At 42.1% G+C, this 21,260-nt stretch overlaps 1 protein-coding gene and 1 non-coding gene across 9 annotated transcripts in view; one reads left to right on the top strand and one right to left on the bottom strand.

Annotated features, from left to right (window-relative positions):
* The window catches only part of SRPK2 (SRSF protein kinase 2), a 303,416-nt gene that overhangs the window by 57,118 nt on the left and 225,038 nt on the right, over positions 1 to 21,260 (top strand). The window lies entirely within an intron of this gene.
* On the bottom strand, positions 12,086 to 12,189 carry LOC112621867. The gene has a single exon (XR_003118803.1). It is a non-coding gene; the product is annotated as a U6 spliceosomal RNA (small nuclear RNA).

Below are 21,260 nucleotides of genomic sequence, written 5' to 3'. Positions count from 1 at the left end.
CCTGAGCAACGTGGAAAAACCCCTTCTCTACTAAAAATACAGAATTGGCCGGGCGTGGTGGCCCATGCCTGTAATCCCAGCTACTTGGGAGGCTGAGGCATGAGACTCACTTGAACCCAGGAGGCGGAGGTTGCAGTGAGCTGAGATTGCACCATTGCACTCCAGCCTGGGGAACACGAGCGAAACTCCGTCTCAAAAAAAAGAAGTTTGCCAAACAGCCATATTCTCACTAATGTTAATGGTATATGTCATTGGTATGGACTAATTTGAAAACATTTTGATTTCTGTTTTCAGGGAAAGTGTGCAATTTTGATACAGCTGTCTTTCACGAGTAGTTGAGACATTTGAGATGTCTTTGTTAATGTAGTTTAGAATTAATTGTGCGAGCTACCACATGTGGCTTTTTTTTGAGGCGGAGTCTCGCTCTGTCACCCAGGCTGGAGTGCAGTGGTGCCATCTCTCCTCACTGCAGCCTCCGCCTCCCGGGTTCAAGCAGTTCTCCCGCTTCAGCTTTCCAAGTAGCTGGGACCACAAGTATGTGGCACCACGCATGGCTAATTTTTAATTTTTTTTTGCAGAGATGGGGGTCTCGTCAAGCTGCCCAGGCTAGTCTCAAACTCCTGGACTCAAGTGATCCTCCTGCCTCAGCCTCCCAAAGTGCTGGGATTATAGGCGTGGGCTGTCCTGCCCAGCCATAATTTTTCCTCCTCCTCTCCCTCCCCCTCATTCTTCGGCTGAATATCTCATGGTAGTTACACATATTTATAAGCCAGTCTGTGGTCACTGTGGTGGCTCACTCCTGTGATCCCAGCACTTTGAGAGGGTGAGGTGGGAGGATCACTTGAGTCCAGGAGTTTGAGATCAGCTTGGGCTAGTGAGACTGTCTCTACAAAAAAAAAAAAAAAAAAAGTTAGCCAGGCATGGTGGCCTGTAATCCCAGCACTTTGGGAGACTGAAGCCAGAGGATTGCTTGAGTTAGGAGTTTAAGAACAGTCTGGGCAACGTAGCAAGACCCTGTCTCTACAAAAATTAAAAAATGAGCTGGGCCTGGTGGCGCGTGTCTGTAATCCCAGCTACCTAGAAGGCTGAGTAGAGGTGGGAGGATCACTTGAGCCCAGAGGTCGAGGTTTCAGTAAGCCATGATCATGCCCACTGCACTTCAGCCTGGGTGACAGAGTGAAACCTTATCTTTAAAAAAAAAAAAAAAAAAGCCAGTCTATCTCATAGCTAAGTAAAAGATAAATTAATTTATATTAATTTTACGGTTCCCAGGCAATGTGCAGTATTTTATTTCTTCATGTAGAATTTTTACTTTTTAGTAAGTCCTTGATTTTCAGGGACCCAGAAAACTGATACCCAACAGATGTTCGGTGCTGCTTAAATCATGCAGTTAATAAAGTTTTTTTTTTTTTTTGTTTTTGTTTTTTTTTTTTAACAAATAAGCAGCACAGACTTGAAGCTCCATCAGTAACTAGGGTTGTGAAATGGAATGTGGCTTTTGTGGGTTTTTTGTTGTTGTTGTTTGTTTTTCTTTTTGAGATGGAGTCTTGCTCTGTGTCACCCAGGCTAGAGTGCAGTGGTGCAATCTCGGCTCACTGCAACCTCCTCTGCCTCCTGGGGTTCAAGCCATTCTTCTGCCTCAGCCTCCTGAGTAGCTCGGACTACAGGTGTGCACCACCATGCTTGGCTAATTTTTGTGTTTTTAGTAGAGATAGGGTTTCACCATATTGGCCAGGCTGGTCTTGAACTCCTGACTTCGTGATCCGCCCGCCTCGGCCTCCCAAAGTGCTGGGATTATAGGCATGAGCCACCACGCCTGGCCTTGTATTGCTTTTGACAGTGCTGGAGACTTACAGTTTATTGACCTTCATGTAACAGTTGTTTGAGTACCCTCTGTGTTCCAGTCACCACGCAGAGGTGACAAGCAGGAGCTGTTTTCTGCATCATGGAGAGTTATGTGATAATCAGTTAAGTGCAGAATCCTTCACTTTCTAGGAAAGGAAATACTGTAGTTGTGAATGCAGTTGAGAATGGTTTGAAGCCAATTAGTAAATTGAAATAGTTATTGATGATGAAATACTTACCTCCAAGAATTTTTTAAAAAACTTTAAAACCTTGGTAAAAGCATTTGGTGATTATTTTGCTGGATTAGAAAATCTTAGAAGGTTTTTCAGCTTTGATATAAAGTACATCTGTAGAAATACTGTCACCTGGTACTTCCTTAAAAGACAGCAGTGAAATTTTGCCCTCTTTTTTAAAAGACAGAAGTTAAGTTTCATCTTAATGTCTAGTCAGCAGAGAGAGGGAAGTACATAACGTTTTAAACCTTTGCTACTGAACAGAACTTTCTGTGATTATGGAAACATTCTGTGTCTGTGAGGTCCAGTATCATAGCTGAAAGCTGGCCCTTGGCCATGTGAAGTGTGACTAGTGTGACCGAAGAACTGGTTTTAATTTTATTTAACTCTAATTTAAATTTAAATAGCTACATGGGGCTGATGGCTATGATAATGGAAAGAGCAGATGTAGAACATAGGCCCAAGAGCACACAGACCATGTCTGTTTTGGACACCAATTTCTTGCCCAATGTCCAAACACATTGACATGTACATGTGTAAAATAAATATGAATGAATATATAGATGCATGAGTTTGAGAAGTTTTCATCCTTTGAAAGATAAGCTGTTTCAGTTGTCTTTCATGTTATTCCCTGTAATAATTTATAATTGTTATATCACACATATAATGTGTTTTCCTTATAATGAATTTTTTTTTCGTTTCTTGTGATATACTTGGTCATATTATTCATTTGTTTAGTTTTTGGCATTTCTTTAAAATGTGAGAATTACTTTAGGATATCTCATCAAACTCAAAAGCTACTGTTTAGATTTTAGTTTTTGAATCTATGGGAGAAAAGTTGAGACTGAGAATTGAGATTCATCATAATGGACTCTTTTGATATTTGACATCAGTAGAACAGTTGTTACTGTTCTTTGTGTCATTTACACAACTACTTAAAATCCCCCTTTCCTTCCTTCAGTGTTTTATTTTTATTTTATTTTATTTATTTTTTTGAGACAGAGTCTCGCTCTGTCACCCAGGCTGGAGTGCAGTGGCATGATCTTGGCTCACTGCAAGCTCTGCTTCCCAGGTTCACGCCATTTCCCTGCCTCAGCCTCCCAAGTAGCTGGGACTACAGGCACCTGCCACCACGCCCGGCTAATTTTTTTTTGTACTTTTAGTAGAGACGGGGTTTCCCAGAGTTTGCCAGGATGGTCTCGATCTCCTGACCTCGTGATCCACCCGTCTCGGCCTCCCAAAGTGCTGGGATTTACACCTACAGTGTTTCAAATCAGAAACTAGATAAGCGAGTTTTCTTTTCTTTCTTGCTTTTTTTTTTTTTTTGAGATGGAGTTTCCCTCTTGTTGCCTAGGCTGGAGTGCAATGGTGCGATCTCGGCTCACGGCAACATCTGCCTCCTGGGTTCAAGTGATGCTTCTGCCTCAGCCTCCTTAGTGGCTGGAATTACAGGTAACTGCCATCACACCCAGCTAGTTTTTGTATTTTTAATAGAGACGGAGTTTCACCATGTTGGCCAGGCTGGTCTTGAACTCCTGACCTCAGGTGTTCCACCTGCTTTGGCCTCAAGTGTTGGGATTACAGGCGTTAGTGACTGCTCCCGGCCTTCTGTTTTTTTTTTAAAGTGTGAGTGTGGGTGAAGCTTAATGGGTTTAAATCAGAAGAATGCCTAATTGTTCATTTCCCAGAGGCCATCACACGAGGGTTAGCAGAAAGACTTGCAAAAAAGTTAATTGTGGTACTTAGGAAATATGGAATAGTGGAAGGATTGTACAGTCACATCTTTAAGTTAGAGTGTAGAGCAGGGGTCTGCAAACTGCGGATTGCTGGCCAGATATAGCCTGTCATGTGTGTTTGTATGGCTTGTAAGGTAGCTTTTACATTGTTAAATGATTGAAAAAATTCAGAAGATTTTGTGACATTACAGGAAATTCAGATTTCAGTGTATAGCCCAGGTGCTCTTTGGGAGACTGAGGCAGGAGGATCACTTGAGACCAGCCTGGTCAATATAGTGATATCCCATCTCTACAGGAAAAAAAAAAAAAAAAAAGTGTGGCGGCATACACCTGGGGTCCCAACTACTTGGGAGGCTGAGGTGGGAGGATCACTTGAGCCTGGGAGATAGAAGCTGCATTGAGCTGTGATGACGCCACCACTGCACTCCAGCCTGGGTAACAGAGCAAGACCCTGTCAAAAAAAAAAAAAAGGAAAGAAAAGAAAATGTTGTATATCTCACTTTGCATAACCATAATTGATATCTTTCGTTCTTTCGTGGTGCTCCATGAAAAAATTGACTGCTTTAGCTCACAACTCAACTGCCCACTTGCTTTTTCTTGAAATAGTCATTGTATTTTGGTGTATGGCATAAGTTCTTTATGCATGCTTCCCATTTTCTCACACAGAATTTTGAAAAGATATATATTTAAGGTTAGAGATTAATAAAAATAAATTTTTACTTCTTTGTTACAGACATTTAAAAAATGATGATGAAGAATATAATTACTACTAGTATAGTTACGGATCTTGGCCTTTTTTTTTTTTTTTTTTCCTGTGACAGTGTCACACTGCAGTTTCATGATCTTGGCACATTGCAGTTTCTGCCTCCTGGACTCAAGTGATCCTCCCACCTCAGCCCCCTGCGTAGCTGGGACTACAGGTGTGTGCCACCACGCCAGGACAATTTTTGTGTTTTTAGTAGAGATGGGGTTTTACCATGTTGGCCAGGCTGGTTTCAAACTGCTGCCAAGTGATCTGCCCGCCTTGGCCTTCCAAAGTGTTAGGATTACAGGCGTGATCCACTGTGCCTGGCCAGGAGCCTGTCCTTGATTCATGCCAAAGCACTAGTATTAGCATCAATCAAGGCACTAGAAATACTAGTGCCTTAGCATGAATCAGGACCAGGATCCTGGCCAGGCACATACCTTTGCTACTGCACTGTCAGTGAAAAAAGCAAACAATATTTTAGTATTATTCTCAGGGGTTCACAGGAGTTCATGGCCTGTACTTGGAGAGATGCCGTTGACTGCTGTCACTCAGTGTTCAGGACTGCTGTTCCTTCCTCTGAATTTTTCTGGATATCTCAGGTGGATGTTTCTTCCTTCATTATTTTGTTAACAATATTTATGACAATTAGGTGAGCTCCTTGAAGATGAGAAGTTGTCTCTTAATCATTATTATATTCTTCTGTGTTTGGTTCGTAGTACCTGGATCACAGGTAATTAGTAAGTGCTTGTGGAATGAATGAGGTGATTGAAATAAACAGATTTAAGAACATCAAAACTAGTTTGGAATCTTTAACTAGAGGAGGAATGGCTTTTTGTTCCTCTATTCAAAATTCCTGAGGTCATGTATTTTGGGCATAAAACTTTGAATAGTTTACAATGATGTCTCACAATTACATAAAATACGAAATTATTCATCCTTGTTTTAGAACTGATTTCCGTGACTTAATTAATGCAAGAATGGATCAAAGGCACATGCTTGAATATCTGTCCTTTGAAAACTCTTTATAAAATACAAATAGACACTTTCTTAAAAATTATTGAAAAAATTAGTTTTAATAGTTAATGTCATAACTATTACTATTCCTTTTAAAATCAGGGACAATATTGAGTTGACTGCTCTCCCTTTTTGTTGTGTAGTATTACGGTATTTAGCAGTGTTAGTGCAGTCAGATAAAAACACCCCAAACAGGTTAGAAAGAAGCAAAGCTTACTATTTTCAGGTGATATTATCTTTTTGAAAAATCCAAGGTTCTAATTTGAGAACTATTATAGCCAAAAAGGGCCAAAATAAACAGTTCCAAACTATAGGATAAAAGTAAAATACTTCAAAAGTAATTTATCGGCGGCCGGGCGCGGTGGCTCAAGCCTGTAATCCCAGCACTTTGGGAGGCCGAGACGGGTGGATCACGAGGTCAGGAGATCGAGACCATCCTGGCTAACACGGTGAAACCTCGTCTCTACTAAAAAAAATACAAAAAACTAGCTGGGCGAGGTGGCGGGCGCTTGTAGTCCCAGCTACTCGGGAGGCTGAGGCAGGAGAATGGCGTGAACCCGGGAGGCGGAGCTTGCAGTGAGCTGAGATCCGGCCACTGCACTCCAGCCTGGGCGACAGAGCCAGACTCCGTCTCAAAAAAAAAAAAAAAAAAAAAAAGTAAGTTATTGGATATGTGCAATGAACAACATCCTATTTACAACAGGATTCAAAAATTATTTCTCTTTCATAATTGAGAAAATTTAACACCTGATAAAAGTGATTTGAACAGGCCACTTAATTACAACAGAATACTAGCCTTTAAGGTCAGTGCTTTTAGCTTGAGACCCTTAGGTTGGACTTTTATATTATCTTTAGAATCTGCGGGGTATAGTTGCTCATGCCTGTAATCCCAGGACTTTAGGAGGCTGAGTCAGATGGATCACCTGAGGTGAGGAGTTAGAAATCAGCATGGCCAACATGGTGAAACCCCGACTCTACTAAAATTACAAAAAAATCAGTCAGCTGTGGTGGCGCTGCTGGCATGCACCTGTAATCCCAGCTGCTCGGAAAGCTGAGGCAGGAGAATCGCTTGAGCTGGGGAGGTGGAGGTTGCAGTGAGCCGAGACGTGCCACTGCAGCCTGGGAGACTCTGTTTCAAAAACAAAAAACAAAACAAAACAAAACAAAAAAACTTGTAACAATTTTTACTAAATTCATTTAAAGATGGTAAAGTTTTATTCACCTTTTATTTTTGCCTTGTAATAACTTCAAATTAGTACTTTATCTTAAAACATTTTATTTTCAGGGTTTTGGTTAGAGGAGTTACTTTGAAAAAGTATTTTTTATATTCTTTTTAAAAGTTTTTTTAATTATAAGAAACTTCAGACTTACAAACTGAACTGATAGCATGTTAAACCACTAAGTACCTGGCACCTAAATTTAACAATCATTAAGGTTTTGTTCCATTTTTTTCTTTTTTTGCAACTGTATTTAAAAGCAGTTGGCATATTACTGCCGTATCTCTTGCATATTATTTCTCCCTTACGTATTTCTGTATACATCACTGTCTTAGTCGACTTGGGCTGCCGTAACAATATACCATAGACTGGGTAGCTTAAAACAACAGACATTTCTTTTTCACAGTGCTGGAGGCCGAAAGTCTGAGATAAGGCTGCCATCATGGTCAGGTTCCAGGCGAGACCTGTTCTTAGCTTGCAGATGGCTGCTGTCTCACTGTGCCATCGCGCTTAGGAGAGTTAGGGAGCAAGCTGTCTGGTGTCTCTCCTTATATAATCCCATCCTGAGGTCAGGTGCGGTGGCTCATGCCTGTAATCCTTTGGGAGGCTGAGGCAGGTGGATCACCTGATGTCAGGAGTTTGAGACCAGCCTGGCCAACATGGTGAAACCCTGTCTCTACTAAAAAGACAAAAATTAACCGGGTGTGGTGGCAGGTGCCTGTAATCCTAGCTACTCAGTAAGCTGAGGCAGGAGAATCGCTTGAACCCGGGAGGCAGAGGTTGTAGTGAGCCAAGATCGTGCCATTACACTCCAGCCTGGGCAACAGAGTGAGACTCCATCTCAAAAACAAAACAAAAACAAAACAAAAAAAAAACAATAAGAATCTCTTCATGAGCCCCACTGTGATGCCTTCCTCTAACACTAATTACCTACCAAAGGCCCCACCTTCAGATATCACATGGGGTAAGGGCTTCAACACAGGAATTTTGGGGGGACACAATTCAGCCCATAGCAATCATGCATTTATTACATAATCATAATGCATTATCACACCCAACAGAATTATCATAATTTTTCTGGTGTCATCTAAAACTCATATCAAGGTCGGGCATGATGGCTCATGCCTGTAATCCCAGCATTTTGGGAGGCCGAAGTGGGCGGCTCACTTGAGAGCTGGAGTTTGAGACCAGCCTGGCCAACATGGTGAAACTCCATCTCTACTAAAATTACAAATATTAGCTAGGTGTGGTGGCAGGTGCCTGTAATCCCAGCTACTTGGGAGACTAAGGCAGAAGAATCGCTTGAACCTAGGAGCCAGAGGTTGCAGTGAGCCAAGATGGCACCATTTGCACTCCAGCCTGGGCAACAGAGAGAGACCCTGTCTCAAACAAAAACAAAAACAAAAACAAAAACTCAATCCGTGTTCACATTTCCACTGTCACTTTAGGGAATGCCTTTTTACAGTTGATTTATTAGAATTGAGAACTCAGAGTGTATTAAATTCGTTATGCTTTTAAAATCTGGAAGTGGTTTTAAAAGTAGTTCAGTAAGACAACAGACTCTTTCCTCAACCAACGTGTTAGTATGAAAAAGAAATTTAGAGGAGGGATTGCTATAGAGTAAAATTTACTTAAAACGTATAACAACAAATGTAATGGGAACTTTTTTTTGGTTTTCAGTCGTAACAAATCAGCTGTAAAAAGATGGTAATATCCTAAATTCTATATAACTCCAGTATTCTGGAAAACTGGTACATATACATATTTGAGTTATAAATTAAAAAATAACATCTTGAAAGTATTTTCATTAAAGGTTTTATATTTCTAACAAATTATAATGGTATTTTAAAACAGTCCCAACACACTAAAGAAAAATTTGAGTGAAGATATTGTTAAAAGTCAAGTCATCATTTTGTGAGGTAACTTTACAAACTTTTCCAAAGCAGAATTTATCATAGTAGTTTACTAAAACGTTGTAAAGAAAAGAACATTACTTTTTTCTCTGTGTTTTCTATTTACTGTGGTGAATATTTGATGTGAAATACCGTTCAAATATGAATTTAACCAGTAGGTGGCAATAAATCAATACCAAATTTATTTTTAAGAAAAGTTCAAGAAAGATACCATAAATCGTAAACAAGATAACATTTGATTTTTTTCACAAATAAACATTTTTGTGTTTTTTGGCTTTAGTAAATGTTATTTAATTTGAAAATTTGGTATATATGTTATTTTTATACGATAAGCAAAGTTGATTTTTTTTTTTTTTTTTAGATGGAGTTTTGCTCTTGTTGCCCAGGCTGGAATGCAGTGGTGCGATCTTGGCTCACTGCAACCTCTGCCTCCCGGGTTTAAGCAATTCTCCTGCCTCAGCCTCCCGAGTACCTGGGATTACAGGCGCCCGCCTCCACACCTGGCTTATTTTTTGTCTTTTTAGTAGAGTTGGGGTTTCTCCATGTTGGTCAGGCTGGTCTTGAACTCCCGACCTCAGCTGATATGCCTGCCTTGGTCTCCCAAAGCGCTGGGATTACAGATGTGAGCCACTGTGCCCGGCTGCTTTTTTTTAATTTTTATTTTTAAAGATAGTCTTGGTCTGTCACCCAGGCTGGAGTGCAGTGGCGCCATCTCACTGCAACCTCTGCCTCCTGGGCTGTCGAGCCTCCCACCTCAGCCTCTCCAGTAGTTGAAACTAGACACACAACACCATGACCAGTTTTCAAAATGTTTTGTAGAAATGAGATCTCACTGTATTTCCCAGGCTGGTCTGGAACTCCTGGGCTCACGCAATTCTCCTGCCTCTGTCTCCCAAAGTGCTGGGATTACAGGTGTGAGCCACAACAACCAGCCCAAGGTTCATTTTAAAGCTATGAGTTGATTTTTGATAATTGAATATTTGCTCATAGTTCTTTTAAAAACTGAGTGATAACGCAATTGTTTGCTTTATTACCTTGTGGCTATAAATAGTCATGGTATTGGGAATTTTTTGTCTTCCTTTATTAGAAGTTTAATAATTATTTGATAATAAGTAGTGTTATTTATTTTTTGAAACGGAGCCTTACTCTTGTTGCCCAGACTGGAGTGCATTGGTACCATCTCGGCTCACTGCAGTCTCCGCCCCGTGGGTTCAAGTGATTCTCCTTCCTCAGCTTCCCGAGTAGCTGGGATTACAGGCATATGCCACCACACCTGGCTAATTTTTTTGTATTTTTAGTAGAGACGGGGTTTCACCGTGTTGGCTGGACTGATCTCGAACTCCTGACCTCAAGTGACCCACCCGCCTTGGCCTCCCAAAGTGCTGGGATTACAGGCATAAGCTACTGTGTCCAACCAATAAGTAGTGTTCTTTAAGTTAATTAATTAATTAATTATTATTATTTGGGTCTATCTTCCAAGCTGGAAGGCTGGAGTGCAGAGGCATGATCTTGGCTCACTGCAAACCTCTGCCTCCTGAGTTCAAGCGATTTTCCTGCCTCAGCCTCCTGAGTAGCTGGGATTACAGGCATGTGCCACCACACCTGGCTAATTTTTTTGTATTTTAGTGGAGACTGGGTTTCACCATGTTGGTCAGGCTGGTCTCGAACTCCTGACCTCAAGTGATCCTCCCGGCTCAGCTTCCCAAAGTGCTGGGATTACAGACATGAACCACCGTGCCCAGACAAACTTTATATGCATTTTAATACCAGAAACATCAGGGCTGGGCGCAGTGGCTCATGCGTGTAATCCCAGCACTTTGGGAGGCTAAGGCGGGTGGATCACGAGGTCAGGAGTTTGAGACCAGCCTGGCCAACATGGTGAAACCCCAACTCTACTAAAAATACAAAAATTAGCTGGGCGTTGGTCGGGTGTGGTGGCTCACGCCTGTAATCCCAGCACTTTGGGAGGCCAAGGCGGGCGGATCATGAGGTCAAGAGATCGAGACCATCCTGGCCAGTGTGGTGAAACCCCATCTCTACTAAAAATACAAACATTAGCCAGGCATGGTGGCGTGTGCCTATAGTCCCAGCTACTTGGGAGGCTGAGATGGAAGAATTGCTTGAACCCAGTAGATAGAAGGTGTGGTGAGCCGAGATTTTGCTGCTGCGACAGAGTGAGACTCCGTCTCAAAAAAAAAAATTAGGCGGGCACCTTTAATCCCAGCTACTTGGAAGGCTGAGGCAGGAGAATGACTTGAAACTGGAACGCGCAGGTTGCAGTGAGCTGAGATCACGTCACTTCTCTCCAGCCTGGGCAACAGGAGTGAAACTCTGTCTCAAAACAAACAAAACAAAACAAAAAAACCCCCAGAAACATAGCACTGTCTGATATAAATGACTAGAAGAAATCAGTGTATATTTATATGTAATAATGGTATAAATGTAGATTAGTTGGTATTTATATTTGGATCAGTTATTACAGCATTAGGCTAGAATGTTTGGTAAATGGTACATAAAGCATGATACTATTTATAAACATTTTCCAAAAGCTCATTACCAAATATTGTCAATAAATATATATGTATATTATTTTCTGTCTCTCCTCTCATAAAACTGTACAAAATTAACTAGCAGGAAGCAGAAAGTAACTACTGCTGGAAAGTAGGAAAGAGATTGGCTCTCAGGATGTTTTTTTCAGGGAATATGGAGCTATTTCTTGTAATATTAGCAGTTTTCATTTCTGAGGGACAAATGTGAAAATACTCTTTTTTCTCTAGTGTATTGTTTGAATTAAAAATACTGTATACAGTTGAGCATGATACTGAGCAGAGCAACCGGTGATTACTAAACGTTAATTAAATTTGTCACTTCAGATTAGAAATTTTTGAAGGTCTTTGTTTTGTATATTATCTGTATACACAAACTGCTAAATGTTATTACTTAATATTTGTTACAGTAAACATTTCTGGGTATTATCCAACCTATATTCTTAAAATTTCTAATGTAAAATTTCATACATCACAATTTACATCCTTAGTTTTAGGCTTTTTGCTTGTTTCTATTTGTTTGTTTGTTTGTTTGGTTGACGGAGTCTCACTTTGTCGCCCAGGCTGGAGTGCAGTGGCGCGATCTGGGCTTACTGCAGCCTCTACCTCCCGGGTTCAAGCTATTCTTCTGCCTCAGCCTCCCAAGTAGCTGGGATTACAGGCGAGCGCCACCACACCCAGCTAATTTTTGTATTTTTAGTAAAGATGGGGTTTCGCCATGTTGGCCAGGCTGGTCTCCAAGTCCTGACCTCGTGACCTGCCCACCTTGGCCTCCCAAAGTGCTGGAATTACAGGTGTGAGCTACCACGCCCGGCCTTATTTTTTTTATATAAAAAATTACAGAACACTTCATGAATTTGCTAGTCATCCTTGGGCAGAGGCCATGCTAATCTTTTCTGTATTGTTCTGGTTGTATATGTGCTGCTGAAGTGAGCACTTATTTTTTGTTTTTTTTTTTGAGACGGAGTCTCACTCTGTCACCCCGGCTGGAGTGTGGTGGCACGATCTCTGCTCACTGCAACCTCCACCTCCCAGGTTCAAGCTATTTTCTTGCCTCAGCCTCCCTAGTAGCTGGACTTATAGGCACCCACCACCATGCCTTGCTAATTTTTGTATTTTTAGTAGAGATGGAGTTTCACCATGTTGGCCAGTCTGGTCTTGAACTCCTGACCTTAGGTGATCCAACTACCTTGACCTCACAAAGTGCTGGGATTACAGGCATGAGACACTGTCCCTGGCCTACGAAGCGAGCACTTATTTTTTAAATATCACTGTTTTCTCCCCACTGTGGATATCTTTTGTGCAGTTAGTTTTAAGGTTAGGAAGAGTAATTTTTTTTTTTGGAAATAGAAGGTATTTTGAATCTAATTGAGTTCAAAGTTATGAGCAATGCTAGTTTCTGTCATTATTTTCAGATTGTCTTTTAGAAAGAGCAACCAAGTTTATAGTTCTGTTGATCGTGTGTATGTACTTGTTTTGCTTCATCTCCATCAACTTTTGGCTTCACATTTTGTTTAGTTTTTTCAGGTGATGGTGAGGAATGTACCTTTCCCTTTGTTGATGATTTGTTGTGTGGGAAGCTGTGTTTTTCTTGGTGCTTTAGAATGTTGCCTTGTATCAGTCGCCCTTGCTTTGTCGGTGTCACTAAGGTTAGTCCTCTTTTACCTGCTTTGGGCCTTTGTGCTGCTGGCTTTCCCCAGTCTTCATCTGGTTGGCATGTGTTCTTCTTTTTTTTTCTTTTAGAAATGGGGCTTCATCCTGTTGGCCAGGCTGGTCTCAAACTCCTGGCCTCATGTGATCCACCTGTCTCGGCCTCCCAAAACGCTGAGATTACAGGCCTGAGCCACTGTACCTGGCCAAGGTGCAAGTTCTTCCTTTTGTCATCAGCTTTGATGTCATGCATTGGAGACTTTGATGACCGTTCCATCTGTGGTCCCTCCTAAGTTCGTGTTCCCTTGGAGATATGTGTCTTTTCCTCTAGTACTTATTTATCGCAACTTGCTGTATGCTTTTTGTGCTGTTTACTGTGTTTTCTGCTAGACCTCAGTTCTGTGAGATGAGGGCTCATACGTGATTTATTCAAACGCTGAAAAATCGGCCTAAGCACAGTGTGTGAAATGTTGTATGCATTTAAAAAGTAGTTGTTGAAGAAGTGAACTTGGCAAAGGTTTACGTGTTTTATGTCAGAACTCATTTAACTTTACTATTCATCTTTCTTGTCTCTTTACTCAGAAATTACTTTTTCTCCTTGTCTCCCCCAAAGCCAGGATATGGTTTTAGGATCAATAGTTTATGTAATGGATTATTTATTTGTAACTCTTTGATACATCTGAACTTCTTTGTTGAATATACTATGAAATATGATCTAAATTAATTGTGCAATAACTATTTGTTTTAAGTACATTTATTGAATTATTTTACCGTTTGTGGTTGTTTTAAGGATTTAACATTTAAATCTGACTAGAGAAATACTATTTTAGTCTATTTATCAGTACTCAATTTGTATTTTGTTTGCCATCACCTCTTTTTTTTTTTTTTTTGAAATAGAGTCTTGCTCTGTTGCCCAGGCTGGAGTGCAGTGGCACAATCTTGGCTCACTGCAACCTCTGCCTCCCGGGTTCAAGTGATTCTCCTGCCTCAGCCTCCCAAGTAGCGGGGATTACAGGCATGATGCACCACCACACCCAGCTAATTTAAAAAAAAATATTTTTGGTAGAGATGGGGTTTCACCGTGATGGTCAGGCTGTTGTCGAACTTCTGACCTCAAGTGAACCACGCACCTTGGCCTCCCAAAGTGCTGGGATTATAGGCGTAAGCCATCACGCCCGGCCTTCTTTTTTTTTTTTTTCTTTTAAGACACAGGGTCTTGCTTTGTCACTTGGGTTGGAGTGCAATGACAGAATCACAGCTCACTGTAGTGTCAAATTCCTGGATTCAGGGGACCCTCCTTTTCTCAGCCTCTTGAGTAGCTGGAACCATAGGCATGCACAGCCATGCTGGCTAATTTTTTTTTTTTTTTTAAATAGAGACGCGTCTCACTGTATTGCCTAGGTTGGTTGCAAACTTCTGGCCTCAAGCAGTCTTCCTCCCTTGGCCTCAGAAAGCACCTAGATTACAGGCAGGAGCCACTGCATGTGGCGCTGTTGCCACCACTTTTTAATCTTAGTGTTGCTGGCGTGGATGCAGTTTTAGAATCCTTCTTACTGTAAAGTATGAATGCCCTTTTAATCTAAAAAATTATCGAATTCGTTAATTCTAGTAGTTTCAAATTAATTTCCTTGGGTTTTCTAGGAAGAGTCCTGTCAGTATTAAGGCGAATGTTTATTTCCCCTGTTGTTAATGTTTGCCACTCCTGCTCCCCTTTTCTTCCAACCATTATAAAGATTTCTAGCTATGGAATGAATAGAAATGTGGAGACAGGAGTCAATTCTCATTTTGTTACTGGTTTTATTTTGTTTTTATTTTTATATTTATTTTATTTTATTTATTTTTTTGAGACAGAGTCTCGCTCTGTTGCCCAGGCTGGAGTGCAGTGACGCTATCTCAGCTCACTGCAAGCTCTGCCTCCTGGGTTCACTCACACCATTCTCCTTCCTCAGCCTCCCAAGTAGCTAGGACTACAGGCGCCTGTCACCACGCCTGGCTAATTTTTTTTGTATTTTTAGTAGAAGACGGGGTTTCACTGTATTAGCCAGGATGGTCTCAATCTCCTGACCTCGTGTTCCGCTTGCCTTGGCCTCCCAGAGTGCTGGGATTACAGGCATGAGCCACCACACCAGGCTATTTTATTTTTATTTCTAATATTTTTGAGACGGAGTCTTGCTCTGCTTCCCAGTTTGGAGTGCTGGGACGTGATCTTGGTTCACTGCAACCTCTGCCTTCTGTGTTCAGGTGATTCTCCTGCTTCAGTCTCCCGAGTAGCTGGGATTACAGGTGTGTGCCACCACGCCTGGCTAATTTTTGTATTTGTTTAGTAGAGACGGGGTTTCACATTGTTGGCCGGGCTGGTCTCGAACTCCTAGCCTCAAATGATTTGCCCGCTTCGGCCTCCTAAAGTCCTGGGATTACAGGCGTGAGCCACCATGCCCGGCCCTTTTCTAATAGAGTTCTTAAGCCACAGAGATGAGCCCTTTCTTCTATTTTTCTACAGGAGAAAATGGGGAAAAATGCTGAATTGGGTGTCACTTCATTTTCTGTACCCTTTACCATCTTCTGCTGCTCTTTTGTTCTGTTTCCTAGCATTCTTTTTTTTTTTTTTAAGACGGAGTCTTGCTCTGTCGCCCAAGCTGGAGTGCAGTGGTGCAATCTCGGCTCACTGCAGCCTCCACCTCCCAGGTTCAAGCGATTTTCCCCACCTCAGTCTCCTGAGTAGCTGAGATTCCATGTGTCCACCACCATGCCGGGCTAATTTTTGTATTTGTTTCCCAGCATTCTTAGTTTTCCCTGCTCTTTCTGTTTCAGAATCTTATCTAGTTCTGTCTCAGTCCTTGATGTCTTCATCTTCTTGTAATACCTACTGTTCTCTTCCCCTTAAAACTACCTTATCCATCCACATTAGTACATGAGAGTTTGTTATCTTCTTTCATTTTTCAGATCTATTTGTATTTCAGAAAAGAGCTTTCTTTTAAGGTGAGGGAATAAATTAGATGACTAATAGGCAGTGTGACATGGTGAAATATATAAAGATTCAGGCAATGGGGGAGAAAAAAATTTGGGGGAGGTGGTTAAAACTGGTCCTATAGATCAGTAATATGTAAACTCTTTTCTCACATCTGAGACTGGAACTCGCAGTTCCTATTCTATGTACTTAATTAAAAATATTTAGTTTTATTTTTTTATTTTTATTTTTTTTTTGAGACGGAGTCTTGCTCTGTAGCCCAGGCTGGAGTGCAGTGGCATGATCTCGGCTCACTGCAAGCTCTGCCTCCCGGGTTCACGCCATTCTCCTGCCTCAGCCTCCCGAGTAGCTGGAACTACAGGCGCCCGCCACTGCGCCTGGCTAATTTTTTGTATTTTCAGTAGAGACGGGGTTTCACTGGGTTAGCCAGGATGGTCTCGATCTCCTGACCTCGTGATCCACCCGCCTCGGTCTCCCAAAGTGCTGGGATTACAGGCATGAGCCACCGCTCCTGGCCTATTTTTATTTTTTAGGAGATGGGGTTTTGCTGTGTTGCGCAGGCTGGCCTTGAACTCCTGGCCTCAGTGATCCTCCCACATCAGCCTCCTGAGTGTCTGAGATTACAGGTACATGTCACTGCACCTGGCAAAGTTTCTATTAAATTTTTTTTTTTTTTTTTTTTTTTTTTTGAGACAGAGCCTTGCTCTGTCACCGAGGCTGGAGTACAGTGGTGTGATCTCAGCTCACTGCAACCTCCACCTCCTGGGTTCAAGTGATTCTCCTGCCTCAGCCTCCTGAGTAGCTGGGATTACAGGCGCCTGCCACCACACGTGGCTGATTTTTTGTATTTTTAGTAGAGACAGGGTTTCACCATGATCGCCAGGCTGGTCTCAAACTCTTGACTTCAGGTGATCCACCCACCTTGGCTTCCCAAAGTGCTGGGATTACAGGTGTGAGCCACCACCCCTGGACTTTAAAAAGTGCTTTAAAAAATACATTGGGCTGCATATTGATTTACCACTCCTTCCACTCTGTAATCTATCCTCCAGCCCTGATCCATTTTGGATGTAGTTGGGGATTTTGATTGGAATGAGCCCAGTGATAGAGTCATTTGTATGTCTCCCCTGGAAGTCTGATAATCTGTATCTCTGCTATCTTCTAGAAGAAACTTCTATAGGCTGGGCACTGTGGCTCACGCCTGTAATCCCAGCACTTTGGGAGGCCAAGGCGGGCCGATCACTTGAGGTCAGGAGTTTGAGACCAGTCTGGAAAACGTGTTGAAACCCTGTCTTTACTAAAAATACAAAAATTAGCCGGCTATGATGGTCGGTGCCTGTAGTCCCAGCTACTCGGGAGGCTGAGGCAGGAAATTGGCGTGAACCCGGGAGGCGGAGCTTGCAGTGAGCCGGGATCAGCCACTACACTCCAGTCTGGGTGACAGAGTGAGACTCTGTCTCAAAAAAAAAAAAAAAATCCTATAAATTTTAGAGTTGTTTAGATCATCTAATCTGTGTTAAGTATCTTGTGTTCTTTCATTCATTCAGCCAGTGTTGGGCACCTACTATAAATGGGCATTGCTAGGCCCTGGGGATGTAGTAATAAACCAGGACATGTGGGCCTCACCCTTCAGCATCTTGTTATTTTGTTATCTGGCTGTGGAGTCAGATGTGTAGCAATTAATACATCTCAAAATGCGGTGTGAAGTGGTGGGAGAAGTATCAGATGCTAGGGGAAGCTTCATCTGGACTTGGCAGGGAGGAGAGCATCAGGATGCTGGCGAGGGGTACAAAACCAAGAGATTGGCAGTGGTTAGTAAACTTCTTCTGTAAAGGACCAGATACATAATTTAGACTTTTCAGGCCATGTGACCTCTATTGCAACTGCTTAACTCTGCCATTGTAGTGTGGAAGCAGCCATGGACCATAGATAAACAAATGAGCATGGTTGTGTTCTAATCAAACTTCAGTTATGGACACAGAAGTTTGAATTAACTAAGAATTTTCAGGTGTCATGAAATATTCCATTGATTTTTTTCCCCCAGTCATTAAAACAAAAATGTAAAGGCCATTTTTAGCTCATGTGTCCTAACAAATACAGCTGGCATGCTGTAGCTTGCTGCCTCATGGAATATGCTGCTAAACTGCTCATTATTGGGGGTCTTTTGCTTATACCTTGAACTTTTTTTTTTGGTATGGAGTTTTGCTCTTGTCGCCCAGGTTGGTTGGAGTGCAGTGGCATGATCTCAGCTCATTGCAACCTCCGCCTCCTGGGTTCAAGTAATTTTCCTGCCTCAGCCTCCTGAGTACCTGGGATTACAGGCGCCCACCACCACACCCGGGTAATTTTTTGTATTTTTAGTAGAGACCAGGTTTCACTATGTTGGTCATGCTGGTCTTGAACTCCTGACCTCAGGTGATCCACCCGTCTCCACCTTCCAAAGTGCTGGGATTACAGGCATGAGCCACTGTGCCCGGCCACCTTGAATTCTTTACAAAAACATTTGCCATGTGGTAGACCTGTAGTCAGAGCATGAATTATGCTTTTAGCAGGAGAGAAATTTGTAGATAGGGTTGAAAATCATGGTGTTTCCGTACCTCTAGCTGTTCTTTTGAAACATTCCTGTAATTCTGGGCATTGAAAGGATGTTAGGACTTATGAGGGTGATTAATAAGTGGCATACATGCAGAGGGACTTGAATGGCATAATTGATAGTACTTACAAGGCCAGTCATGATCTTGCCAATTACTCGCTGTTTAATGTTGGGCAAATCAGTGCACTTCTCTGAGCCTTGTCTATCCATGAAAAAAGAGGAAGTAAACTTATTATAGTTATTTCTCAGGATTACTGTAAGTAATGGAGAAGATAATGTACTTCAAAGCAGTATGAAAAAGTTCTTTGTACTATGCCTTTCTGCAGCTTTGTTTCAAATTTTAAAAAGTCACTCTGACCACCGTATGGGGAATGGATTATAGAGTGGCAAGAGTGAAAGCTAGGAGACTAGAGAGCATGCTGTTGGAATAGTCTAGTTGGTGGGTTGTAATGTGGCTTGACCAGGTGGTCTTAGTATGAGGAGATGAGGTAGTCAGATTAAGGACTTATTTTGAATGTAGAACTGATTGGATTTAATGATAGGGTATGAATTAAGAGGAAAGTCAAGGATGACTTTTTAAAAATGATTTTCTTTAATTTTTTAAAAAAATTATTTATTTTTATTTTTGTTTTTTGCTTGTTAACAAACTCTTGTGTCAAGGGCTGACTTTCAGTAGATTGCACCGAGGCAGCTGCTCTGCTACCTATGAAACCTTGATCCAGAAGCAGGTCATCTGTGAAAGGTTTAGTGCCAGGTTTCCCCATGAATGTGTGTTGTGTGACAGGAGAGGGGGTGGCCACCTTTACTGCCACACTTTGTTTCCCAGGAAGAGGGGCTTTCTGCACCAGACCCGTGTCCCCATGTGTGGTAGGGCAGAGTGTCCCGCCGGCAGCAGGGGACCAGTAGCCGAGGCTATCCAAGGCCCTGCGGCATTGCCCTGTTTTTCCGCCTGGATGGGATTCTGACTTAGAGGCCTTCAGTCATAGTCCCACAGATGGTAGCTTCGCCCTGTTGGCTTCTCAGCCAAGCACATACACCAAGACTTTTTTTGTTACTGTTTTTAAGAGACAGGGTCTTCTCTTGTTCAGGCTGGAGTACAGTGGTGCGATCTAGGCTCACTGCACCCTTGACCTCTTAGGCTCAGGTGATCCCCCTGCATCAGTATCCCAGGTAGCTGCGACTGCAGGTATGTGCTACTGTGCCTGACTAACTTTTTAACTTTTTGTAGAGATGAGTTCTCGCTATGTTGCCCAGGTTCGTCTTGAACTCCTGGGCTCAGGCGATCCTCCTGCTTCAGCCTCCTAAAGTGCTCAGGTTACAGGTGTGAGCCACTGTATCCAGTTGATCTTTTTTAAAATTTTTTTGCCTTGAGAAACTAGGGGAAAATTATGCCATTAAATAATGGACATCATTTTAAAAAAATAGAGTTTGTCAGAAGACTTGGTTTCTAGTCTTAGTTCCTCTTTAGGATGGCATACGAACTTGTCTTGACATTTCTCTCTTGGTTGCTTCATGTGGACTGCATGACATTTACAGAGGGATCAATAGAGTTCCTTAGCCATACACACTAGTTCTTGATTTCACAAAGGCATGTAATAATCTCTTGTGACACCTTGTTAAAGAGCTGGAGAAATGTGTTTTATATAATTGTAAGCCTAGCTATTTTAACACCCATTCTCCAAAAGCATAGTCACTAGTTTCAAAGATGCTCTTTAGTGGTGAGGTAAAATGCTTTCTTTGATTCTGTTTTGTTAATTGTTTTCTTTATTGACTTGTGTGACGACTTAGATCACTTGATTATTAGGTTAGTATGTGTAAGAGTGTTGACTGCTGCCTTTTGGGGGGAGAATACAGTTGGGATTTATAAAAGCTTGCTTGAATGAAACTGCCTCTTAAGTGATTGTTAATGAAGAATGGCTCCAGTTGACTTCCTAATGTACCTTCTGCAATTAACATGGTGGATTTTACAATAGGAAAGATAGGACTATTGAGTATTAATGGTAACAGATTTTTTAAATTTTCATTTTATTTTTTTGAGACAGTCTTGCCCTGCTACCCAGGCTGGAGTGCAGTGGTGTGATCTCGGCTCACTGCAACCTCTGCCTCCCGGGCTCAAGCAGTTCTCCTGCCTCAGCTTCCCAAGAAGCTGGGATTACAGGTGTGTACCACCACATCTGGCTAATTTTTGTATTTTTAGTAGAGACAGGTTTTCGCCACGTTGGCCAGCCTGGTCTGAAACTCCTGACCTCAGGTGATCTGCCCACCTTGGCCTCCCAAAGTGCTGGGATGGTAGCAGATATTGACAGTGCCAGGCATAGTGCCTCATGGACACAGTCACTAAAACGGTAACATTCCTTAGCATTCTATGGGCCTACCAACTTTGCTTATTTGTATTGCACATTCATTAGCTAGATTTTCTGTTAAGAATAGTCTGGCCAGGCCGGGCGTGGTGGCTCACGCCTGTAATCCCAGCACTTAGGGAGGCCGAGAATTGCTTGAACCTGGGAGGCGGAGGTTGCAGTGAGCTGAGATTGCACCACTGCGCTCCAGCCTGGGCAACAGGGCGAGACTCCATCTCAGAAAAAAAAAAAAAAAAGGAAAAGAAAAGGAAAGAAAGGAAAGAAAGAGAATAGTTGGCTGGGCACGGTGGCTCACGCCTATAATCCCAGCACTTTGGGAGGCCGAGGTGGACAGATCACAAGGTCTGGGGTTTGAGACCAGCCTGGCCACCATAGTGAAATCCCGTCTCTACTAAAAATACCAAAAAAAAAAAAAAAAAAAAAAAAAAAAAAAAAAAAAA

Source organism: Theropithecus gelada, chromosome 3 (genome assembly GCF_003255815.1).
Source record: "Theropithecus gelada isolate Dixy chromosome 3, Tgel_1.0, whole genome shotgun sequence".
NCBI classification, from domain to species: domain Eukaryota; kingdom Metazoa; phylum Chordata; class Mammalia; order Primates; family Cercopithecidae; genus Theropithecus; species Theropithecus gelada.
Note: the sequence above shows the minus strand (reverse complement) of the source record. Positions and strands in the feature narration are given on the sequence as shown.